We start from the raw sequence: 10,221 nt of genomic DNA, 5'->3' as shown, positions 1-10,221 counted from the left end.
ATTCAATTGTAAGTGCGGTTGTGGTTTGAGACTTGTAGCTCACTACAAAAAAAAATTGCAATCGCCACGGCGCCCTATCGTAGCTAAAAGCTATTTTGCCGTCGCAAAAAAGCATTTGCGACGGCTCTGCGACGACAAAGCTTCTGACGCCATTGGTGGCGTCGCCAATATCTTTAGCCATGGCAAAATGCCGTCACAGATCACTTTTGCGACGGCAAATAGCTTTGCGACACTTACTCTGCGACGGTTTCATGCTACCTAATGTCGTCGCCATTACAAAATATACTACGGCAAATTTCCTTCGCAACATAATTAATATTAAATTTCCGTCGCAGCATAATTAATATTAAGATAATTATATTACTTCCCGCCAAAATTTGTTTCCTATCAAATTTGTTTCCCGCCAATTTTCTTTTGCTGCCAAACTAATTTGCTTCCCGCCAATTTTCTTTTGCTGCCAAACTAATTTGCTTCCCGCCAATTTTTCAATAGTAAATTTTGCTACGGTCTCATTGCCGTAGCTTTGGTGTGGTGTTATATAGAAATATATTCTTGGCTATGGCAATTCACCGATGCTAGTAGCCAACCTGTTTTTTTTTTTTTTTTTTTTTTAACAAAACCTGTATTTTTGCAATATCCGAAAAATGGGATAAAAATATCAATACACAACACATATATTGTTCATTAACTCATCTATTTCATTGCAATGTAATTAAGTTATCAGTATAGGTAATTAGAAGAAGTACAAATTAAGTTATGCCCAAAACCAAGTACCTAATGAAGACAACCAAGAGTAACACTTAACAAAAATATGCAATAACATATTGAAACTCAGTCTATTGCTCTATCACTGCTTGAATCTGGATTCCCTTCTTCTCCTACAGACTCCCTCCGAATTTCATGGTCACTAGTTGCATCCGGAACCTAAGACATCAAAAAAAAAAAAATTTGATATATCTTGTATGGCTTTGCATATCACCCTTTTTCAATGTTACACCATAACCCAATTCCAATAATTAATATCGCAGATTGCACCATGAGCATGGATTATTAAGAATACTAACAGTAAATAAGCATTCCACCATGAGCATTCAGCAAAGCCACATCATTTTTTCCAAAACAAAGAAGAAAAGAAGACAGCAACTAATTAAATGAAAAACCAAACTCTGAACACCCCCAATCACTTGCACACAATATGTGGCACCTAAAGAAAAAAGGTCACATAATTATATGTAAACAAATGTTGGGATCTGAGCAACTTCAATGTAAAAATTCTACCTCTCTCTTCTCTGCCTCTTGTTTCCTTCCATCTCTCTCTTCTTCTTCTTCTCCGAGAAGTTCAAAAGATAACTAAAAGTTATATCAATCATGAAGGAGAGAAATATCAAAGATAAGAACTCACTTAGTCACTGCTGGCCATTGTACTTGTACCCAAACTCATTGTCTCTGCATCAATCTGGCAACTTATCTAACAAACCAAATTAAACCAAAGATACAGGTTAGAGAAGACTCACTTGGTTTGAACCCCTTATATAAATTCCAAATCTTCCAGACCTGAAAATTAAAAAAAAATACTAAATCTTCAATTCAAGGACTCAAACTTTAATTGGAAATCTGCATAAGCATGCCTTACCTTTGTATTTCTCAGAGTCTTCCTCTTTCTGTTTCGATCATGACAATTGCATCTGAATGGACCCCTGCAAATGCAGAAGAACAAAATCATGAAATTAATCCATCATTTTCTCCCATTTATAGCAAATCAGCTGCATATTAAACCAAAGTACCAAACAGTATAAAGTAAAAACTCAACCAAAATGTCTTTACAGTTCATTTGCTCTACTTATGTTCCATTTTATATCTGTTCATAACTTGATATTATTCAAAGTTACACCACTATTGTGATCCTAATTGTCATTCTTAGAATAAAACCAACCCAACCAATTCTTAGAAGGAAAAAAAAATTGCAAAAACAAAAATATAGATTTCAATTATGGTAAAATGTTCCAAGCAAAGATCAGATGAGTGTCAAAACTAAATTTCTTTCGAGCTCCTTGAACAAAAATTATAGCTTTGAAAGAAAAAATGAATCAAACCAGTGGAAATCATAATTGCGATGACATGAAAAGGAAAATATAATTGTGCAATTGGTAAACACAAATTGATGGAAAAGGAGAAGAAAATGGAGAGGGAAATTTACCTGGAAAAAAAGAAATTAATCATCTCTTCTAGCAATGGTGACTGCACAATTTCATATTAAAAAAAACAAATTAAAATTAATATACCTATTCTTAATTGAAAAGCCCTATACTCTGTGAACTGAGCCCAAACTGAAAATTGCACTTGGTGCTGCAAATTTGATGGATGAATGAAAATTGCACTTGCTGCTGCAAAGGGTCTTGATCAATGAAAATTACACTTGCTGTTGCAAAGGGTCTTGATCAATGAACTGAGCCTGATCAAAAACCATGTTATAAGGGTTAGCATGTGATAAGTTTAATCAATAAACCCTGTTATAAGGTAATGTCAGTTCATGATCATTTGCTAATCTGCAAAGGGTCTTGATCAATAAACCCTTCACGGCATATCACATTAAAAGGTATAACAGAATCAATATAGTTGTAACTAGCAATTGATATAAAGTATCTAATGATGACTCCATTGGAAGACCAAACCAACTCATTCTAAAGGAAGGGCAAATAACATTTTGTTCAAATTTCGGCAAACAAAAGGAACAGAAAGTGACTACAAATGATACATCGAGATGAGTAATTTGGCACTTGGAGTATCATCTTTGCTATTTGTTTATGCAATATGAAAGAAGGTTTTGTTGGTAGCAGTTAAAACAATTGAATCCAATGGTGATTAACATCCCAATAAACCTCTTATTACTTTTGGTGAGATGTTGCAAGGACAAGAGAAAAAAAAAATAATGATAATAATATAAAAGTCAAAATAAAAAGTCACAGCTTGGAACTGAAGTAATTGAAAAGAGCAGGACTCTTGCTTACACTTATTAAAAACAAACACAAACAAACAGATCAGGCATTTTTAATATCTCAAACAAGTGCACATGCCCAATATTATTACAATTCTAGATACTGATTGCAGAAAAAGAAACAACCCACCATCGTACAAAATCGTGCAGCTCCAACTTCTGACCACCATTACGTTGAACTCATTTTGCATCTACAAATCTCTTCTCCTGGTAAAATACAATTACCAAGCTTCAGACACCAAACAATAAATGGAATCTGTAACTGGAATATAGTGATCCCTTTAGTTTATTACGAGATATATATGATATTGATAGGAGCATAAATGAGACGAATAACGTGTGAAATCCCTTACACTTTTCTTAGCTATTTCCTTTAAAAAGTCAGTTTTAACTTTGTTTTCTTTTTAGGTAGTTCGTGGAGTGATTCAAGAGAAATAAGAGCTGAAAGGGAGCAATGGAGCCATGGATAATGAAGTACTGATGCAGAGGACCAAGTTTGATTAACCATTTGGCCAGAAATTACAAGGGAAGTCCACGGAATTCATTGTACAAAACAGTTGCTGCAAAGCAGAAAACTGCAGTTTCAGAATCAGCTTTCTGGGAACGGTTTTGAGGAGCAATTCTTGCATCATTCCATCTGCAAATTTGAAGAAAGGACCAGCGACCCTTAAATACATGATTTTATACTTCAACCACAGCCAAAGAACTGGTCAGAAGCATCAACAAGGCAGTAGGAAATCAAAGTCGAAGTATGCTTCCCGATAAGGCAGAAACTGTCAGCTTTTCACGAAGCTTTTTGGGAGATCTTTTCCGGCGATTTTCTTGGAGTTTTTCCAGAAGGTTATTGATCATTCTAGATGATATGATGTCATAGAGCACGTGGGAGTCAAGAACCATCCAGAAACTTGTCAAGACGAAGTCGTTCCTTGTCCAAGAAGGAAGCTTCAGAGTCAGAAATTGAATCCTAGTCAAAACAGGACGGTTTTGCAGAATTCTTCTTTGGACGGATTTCCAGGGAATTTTTGGAAGGTTATTGCTGCTGCAAATATGAAGGAGAGTCCTAGAATGATTCATCAAGATTTTTGGAAGATTATTGAGGCTTGAAAATCATTTAATTATGCACCAAGTAGGGTAATCCTCAAGCAACTAGGGGAGGCTTTCAAAGCAGAATTGGAAAAGGAAACTTAGGCTGTGCGTTCTACATATATAGAGGCTCTGAACACGTTGAAAGGAACCATCCTACAGCGCCATCTTCTGCCCCCAAACCCTAGCACACAAAGTCTCAAAAATTCCCAAGTCTTCAAGAAGGAAAACCGTGCAATTCACCATCCACTTCCATCAAGCTCCAGCCGTGCCCCATCTTGAAGGATTGCCTGCATCTAAGGCTGCCTAAAAGTGAATTCGTGGCTCTCATACTCTCCCTTTTACGGTTTTTATCATCTTGTAATCTAATACTCATGCTTTTATTTGTTGAATTTAAAACGATGTGTGGCTAGTTACCTTTTGTTAGGGGCGAGGTTTGAAGCCCCAATTATGTAGAACATATGTTTGTTTAAATTTAGTTTCATGATCTTTGGTGTTGATTGGTTGTTTATCTCTGATTGATTGAAAACTTTTACATGTGTTTGTTTTATGGTGGCCAACATAGGATTTATGCATGTAATTGGAGTTAGGTTTAGAAAGTAATTCACCTAATCGTCTTGTTTTCTAATCCACAAGTATGCAAGGCTTTGAACAAAAGTTGATGTTTTAAACAACTAGAAGAGCATGCTAGGTAGGCGTTCCACACTAGACTGCAACTCTATAATCAATCGTTTCCATGAGATCTTAATGCTTCAAATGTGTTGACACTATATGTGTTGTTGATAGGATAGCGTTCTATACCTTGATTGCATGTTTGATAGGCTTAGCTATTGTGCGTCCACGTAGACTAAGTAATTAGGGAAACATTAATAAGGGACATGATCTGCTCCGACTTGTTTCTTGGTTGGTTTCTATTCATACCTCAGTAATTGAATCTAAGTTAACTTAACATTGGTTGAAAGTAATTGGTGGTGGATTTCCGAGTCTCTAACATGTTCTCCATCTTATTTTCTCAAAACCTAAAATCAAATTCGTTTTCCTTTTGTTTTATCTTTTATTTTCGTTAAAAAAACCAAAAACCCCAAATCTGTTTCAACTTAGGATTGCAACGCACCCTTCTATCCCCATCTTGTCCTGCCATCTTTTTCCCTCTTTGACGTTCTTCTTTTTCTTAGTTTTGTTATTTGTTTTGTGCTTTAGTTAGTTTTGTTTTGTTTTCTTTTGTGTGAATTATAAAGTTACCCTCAATCCCCGGCTTGAACGATCCCTGCTTACTCTATATTGCTAACGACTACATCTTGCAGGGTTAAGTTGAGCGTCTATTTTGGGCGTATCAGATATACCTGGGAAACCTAGCCCTGCAACAATTCGTGCCGCTCCTCAATATCTGTTAATGGATTCATAAGTTCGGTGAGTAGATTTACTTTTGTTTCTCTGATAATGAAAAATATAAAGTTAACATCAAGTTTCTCATCTATCAACGTGTTCATTTACCCCTAAAACTAAAAAGAGGAAAAACCATAGTTCCCACAGAAGAAGAAGAAGAAGAAGAAGAAGAAGAATTAGAGAAAATAATATTACCTATAAAGATGGTAATTGATAATTGCACTGAGAAAATACTCGGTGCGATTGCAGTCGGGACTAAGGAGATCTTTGGAGCTCCTTGAACAGAAATTATAGCTTCAAAAGAAAAAATGAATCAAACCAGTGGAAAGATAGGTCAACAGTCTCCAAATGTTTGGTATATGAGTTTACACACGGAAGATTGTATGATATTCCCCTGTATAACACTACTGAACTGCCTGATCTCCATATAACCAAACCTCCAGTTTTACTCTGGCACAGAATAGAAGACAACCCTAAATAAGTTACCAGGACACTCAATTCTTGAACAACTTATTAACAATATACAACATAGCTATTATCAACATCATTATTGCATCTCCAATTCAAAAGAATACAGACAATACTAGTCAGCTGAGACTAAAATAATCAGAACGATTCAATTGATATAGATGAAAGAGAGCAAGATATATAACAATGTACAGACACCAACCTCTAAAATGCCATGAGTTCTTTTCATGTTAAGTGAGAGTGGCTCCTCAAACTTCAACTTGACCACTTCATCCACCTTCCAACTCTCATATATGGCATCCACCAAACCCTGTGTGATACCGGCAGCTCCGACTTTAGTCCTTTCCAACATCCTCAAATAAACATTCCTTAGCCTCTTCAACTCATGCTCTGGAAGGGATGCCTCAGTTGAAAGCGTATTACTCCACTTCTTTATTGTCTTACCACCTTCCCCATTACCCAATTCACCTTCTCTCTCCCAAGGCAACCGAGTAGAAGCTTGAGAATCACGACCAGAAGACACAAAAGGTTCCACATTTTCATCATTTTCACTCTCCCCAGATAGAATTTCATCCACAGCAGCCCCAATTAAGCCTTTTGAAATCACCATCCCCTCCTTTTTTGAAACACCAACTGAAATTCCATCAATCTGTCCCTCCAATTTGCCATTTCTATGTTCAAAGCTTTTCAAAATTATTATCTTTTCCTCTTTTGAAACCCCATCAATTGCTCTCTCCAATTTCCCATTTCTATCAACTTCTTCCTCTTTCTGTTTCGAAAACCCAACTGAAACTTCATCAATTTCCAAATGTTGGAAAGAAGCAAATTCACACAAGCAATGACTAAAGCTTTCAGTCCACAATGAATTAAATCACAGATAATTTCTAGTAGATTATAACTGAAAATCTCAACATAAAATTGAATCTACCAGTAAAAAACAAGAAGCCCAAAACAGAAACCAAGCGAAAAGAGAGTTGAGAACTGACCCAAGACGCGAGCTTTCAAAGAACAGAGAAGAGAGACCATCTGAGTTGAATCGAAATTCTGTACGAATTTCACTCGGACAGAAAGAAACTCGCATGAATGACCCCGCCATTGAATTGGAAGCATCTGAGTCGAATTAGATACAACGAGAGAGGAGAGGAACGAGTGAAGAGTAAGCCAAAATGAATGAAATACCCAAAACGAGTAAGCCCTGGATCTAGATTAGCACAGTGGCCACCAAGTTCTGCGATGCTCAATTTGTTCAGTTAGATCGAGAACATAGAGAGAGAGAGAGAGAGAGAGAGAGAGAGAGAGAGAGAGAGAGGGATGCGATTTAGAACAGGGATTGAGAGAAATAGGCTAGGGTTCTTTGATGAGAAAATAGATTTAATAAGAGAATTGGGCTCATAGTTGTTAACTAGTGCGACAGCATTTTAGACGCAGTCGCCAAGTATTGGAAGTTTGCGACTGCAAACGTTCGCCGAAGATAAATATTAAAGTTTGGCTACCCCACCCCATCGCCACGGCATAGCAACTCAGTCGCAAGTTTTACGACGGCGTGATTTTGCCGAAGCAAAAAGTCAATTTTTTGCTACGGCAAATGGATGCCGACGCCAAACGGGGTAGCCGTTGCAATTATTTTTTGTAGTGTAGTGAGTTGTGAATGAGCTGTGAGGTCATCGTCTTGACAAATGCTTTATGTTGAGGGGAAGTGAATGTGATTTGGCGTTGAGATGATATGTTATAATATGAACTTGATGTTTGATTGTGTTTTGTGAAATTAAATATTGTTGCTTTAATTCATCTCACGAGTTTAGAAATTATAAGCATGTGTGACATGAGTCACTTAATTGAGTTTACTCATACGGGCTTGAAAAGCTTACCGGGTTTGTTTTGTTCAATCCCGGTGCACTATTCTATGGTGTAGGGTTTATTGTGCAGGTTTGAAGATCGAGTGATCATTATCAAAGCTGAGGTGTACGTTCGATGGCGTGGACGTGGAAGGGTGCTCTTACTTTTAATTATTCCGCTGGGTAGTGAGTTGTGGTGGGTGTGTTTACTTATTGAATTGTGATTCAGTTTGATTTGTAAACTATCTGTAATGTAATATGTGACTCTAAAGAACGAGTCGGTATTGACATTATGAGCTCAGTTTGTTTGTTGCTTAGTTTAAATGAAAAATTTTCTATGTGTGTTTTCTTTTGTTTGTTCTCGCGTTTCAGATTTGAATTTTCTTTATTCAAAATTCGGGGCGTGACAGTTTGGTATCAGAGCATAAGGTACATATTTGGTGACAGTCAGTACTACTCGAGTGATGGCCCGTCTACAGCGGATCCCCATCATATACTCTTCGGTATTGACATAGTCATTGGGTATGTGGAGTGTTAGGTGTTGTTTAGAGCGTTAAGTCGTCAGAGCATAGGTCAGCTCTGTAAGGGAAGTGTAGGAGCTTTGTATAGCTTCTTTGAGTTGTAGTCTTTTAAGGAATGGGAACCTCTGGATTGAACTCTGATTGAGTCGGCGAGGATTGTTTCAGGGAAGTGATGTTCTTTTGTACAATTGAAGTTGGTTGTTGGGGTCATGGTGTTTGACCAATGCTTGTATCTAAGTTGGTACGAGTATTTGACCAGTAGATGTTGTACTTTTCCTGAGTTGGATCGGCAGATGTTTTGGGGGGAAGGTACTAATCAGGGGATAGATATCTTGTTTTATAGCATGGCGTCTTAGTGGAGCATTTATTTCAGCATATGATTATCTGATTAAAGTGGCTCCGAGGTGTCTGTGCAGACCTTGTGTGCAGTTTGAGTTCTTAGTGTAGTTTTGAGAATGCTTAGGGAAGACGCTATGTCCACTAGGTGATGAATGCTGTGAGAGGTTGAGCCAAGGATAAGGCATGGTTCCCTTTCAGGAGGAGTTTTATTCGGTGGAGGAGGTAGTACAACTTGTTTCGTTGTTGTGGAGGCAGTTGATGCTACTCACCTGTCTAGGCTGACTAGGGAGGTCACTACGGAGAGCAATGGCAATTCATGTTGGTTCAGATTTCCTGTTGGCCGATCAATGGATCGAAAACATGGAGACCTACTTTGATATGGTTGACTGTACCGACATGAAGAAGAAAGAGATAGCTACGTTCCTATTCAAATGTGAAGTAGGAAGGTGGTGGGATTTTGTGCTAGGGATTAGGAATTTAGGATTATATCAACCATGACTTGGGAGATTTACTGGAACTATTGCGGAACATGTACCTTCCTACTCCAGTGAGGGAGAGGTTAGAGGGTGACTTCAATTACATTAGTTCAAGGGATTAGGAGTGTCAGGGACTACGAGGCTCGGTTCTCGTGGTTGTTTCAATTTGTTTGGTCAATGGATCTAGTGTTCTTGACTCGGAAGTTCCAGGGGGAAACTGAGTCTGGTGATTAAAGCAGGAGTGGTTCTTTTTCAGTTGCATCATGTAGCACTCATCCTTGCTAGTGCTTTAACATTTTACAGGAACTCTAGACGTCTTGGAAGGAGATGACAATTATGGAGAATTCCTGAGAAAAGGAGGGAAAGGTAGTTACAGAGAGCAGTAGTGCGACAAGTACTCAGGGTGGGTCCTGGAAAGGGCAGAGGACCCATAAGTAAACTTCAATTGGTGTAGCTACTAAACTTTGTTTGACTACACTCGTTGGGCAGGTAGAGCCTAGAGATGTTTCAGAGTGGGAGGTGTTTAACATTTATAAATTCTTGATTTTCGAGAAGCATTGTATTTCTGCACATCTGTTTTGTGTTCTGAATGGCTTCGGTGTATCTAGCTAGATGTTTGGGTGTGGTCTGACTTCTTGGTGTGGTATTGAGATTGATTGTGTGGTGATGGGTTTTTGCATGATGTCTATAGTTAGACTTGTGCGTGTAGCTACATTTTGCGGAGTGATACATCTCTATTGTTGTACAATGGTAATTTTCTATAATTTAGATTTGTGTTGTGGATTGCCTTGTAGTGATGGTGTGTAGTGATGTAGCATGCAGAATTGTTGCTATGGAGATACACTATAATGTTGTTTAGGTAGTGAAGTGCCTTTTGTGGCAGCCTTTGTGGCAGTGCCTTTTTTAGCAGCTTTTGTAGCAGTGCTTGTGTGACAGGCAGCTTGTGTAGCAGTGCTTGTGTGGCAGCCTTTGTGGCAGGGCTAGTAGTGCTTTTGTAGCAGCTTTTATGACAGTACTTGTAGTGATTGTGTGACAGTACTGGGTGGTGGTCTGTGTGACAATGATTATGTGTGTAATGTTATGTGTTGATTTATGTGTGAGTATGGTCATTGTTGTGG

The 10,221-nt window shown here is 38.0% G+C and overlaps 2 long non-coding RNA genes across 3 annotated transcripts; both read right to left on the bottom strand.

The window, feature by feature from the left end:
* Positions 1-724: 724 nt before the first annotated feature.
* LOC121050890 lies at positions 725-1,844 on the bottom strand. Of its 2 annotated transcripts, none has more exons than XR_005804294.1 (3): positions 1,634-1,844; positions 1,279-1,468; positions 725-924 (listed from the first exon to the last, which is right to left on the bottom strand). It is a non-coding gene; the product is annotated as an uncharacterized LOC121050890 (long non-coding RNA). The 2 variants fall into 2 exon arrangements; XR_005804295.1 differs by having other exon boundaries at positions 1,403-1,468.
* A 1,280-nt stretch (positions 1,845-3,124) lies between these two features.
* LOC112181317 lies at positions 3,125-5,718 on the bottom strand. Its single transcript, XR_002928772.2, has 3 exons — positions 5,660-5,718; positions 5,422-5,465; positions 3,125-3,202 (listed from the first exon to the last, which is right to left on the bottom strand). It is a non-coding gene; the product is annotated as an uncharacterized LOC112181317 (long non-coding RNA).
* Positions 5,719-10,221: the final 4,503 nt, after the last annotated feature.

The sequence above is a fragment of the Rosa chinensis genome, unplaced genomic scaffold (assembly GCF_002994745.2).
Source record: "Rosa chinensis cultivar Old Blush unplaced genomic scaffold, RchiOBHm-V2 RchiOBHmChr0c23, whole genome shotgun sequence".
Classification (NCBI taxonomy): Eukaryota; Viridiplantae; Streptophyta; class Magnoliopsida; order Rosales; family Rosaceae; genus Rosa; species Rosa chinensis.
This window is presented reverse-complemented; position numbering and strand designations above follow the sequence as displayed.